Source organism: Penaeus monodon, chromosome 15, assembly GCF_015228065.2.
Source record: "Penaeus monodon isolate SGIC_2016 chromosome 15, NSTDA_Pmon_1, whole genome shotgun sequence".
NCBI lineage: Eukaryota > Metazoa > Arthropoda > Malacostraca > Decapoda > Penaeidae > Penaeus > Penaeus monodon.
This window is the reverse complement of record NC_051400.1, coordinates 32,255,359-32,255,617: the sequence shown is the minus strand read 5'-3', so window position 1 is coordinate 32,255,617 and position 259 is coordinate 32,255,359. Positions and strand designations below refer to the sequence as shown.

General features: G+C 27.8%; 1 protein-coding gene across 1 annotated transcript in view; it reads left to right on the top strand.

Annotated features, from left to right (window-relative positions):
* Positions 1-259, top strand: part of LOC119581951 (dedicator of cytokinesis protein 7-like) — a gene marked incomplete in the record, with an annotated part of 118,380 nt that overhangs the window by 116,795 nt on the left and 1,326 nt on the right.

Sequence of the window (259 nt, the reverse complement as noted above, 5' to 3'; positions counted from 1 at the left end):
TTTCATAAAATTATCAAGATTCAGTTCAGAAAATGAGAGAAATTGGTTCTAAACTTTGCAAGCTATATATGTATACAAATTATTGGTAATTCTTGACAGATTGTGGAAGAGGAAGCAGATAAAATCATGTTAATTATCATTTTTGCAGGTCTAGGGAAATCCAATCTAGGTTTATGTATGACAGCTAATAAATATTATTGTATTTGAATTATAGTTTATATGTATTATTTTTTTGCATGGACTGGTAATGTGTGTGTGT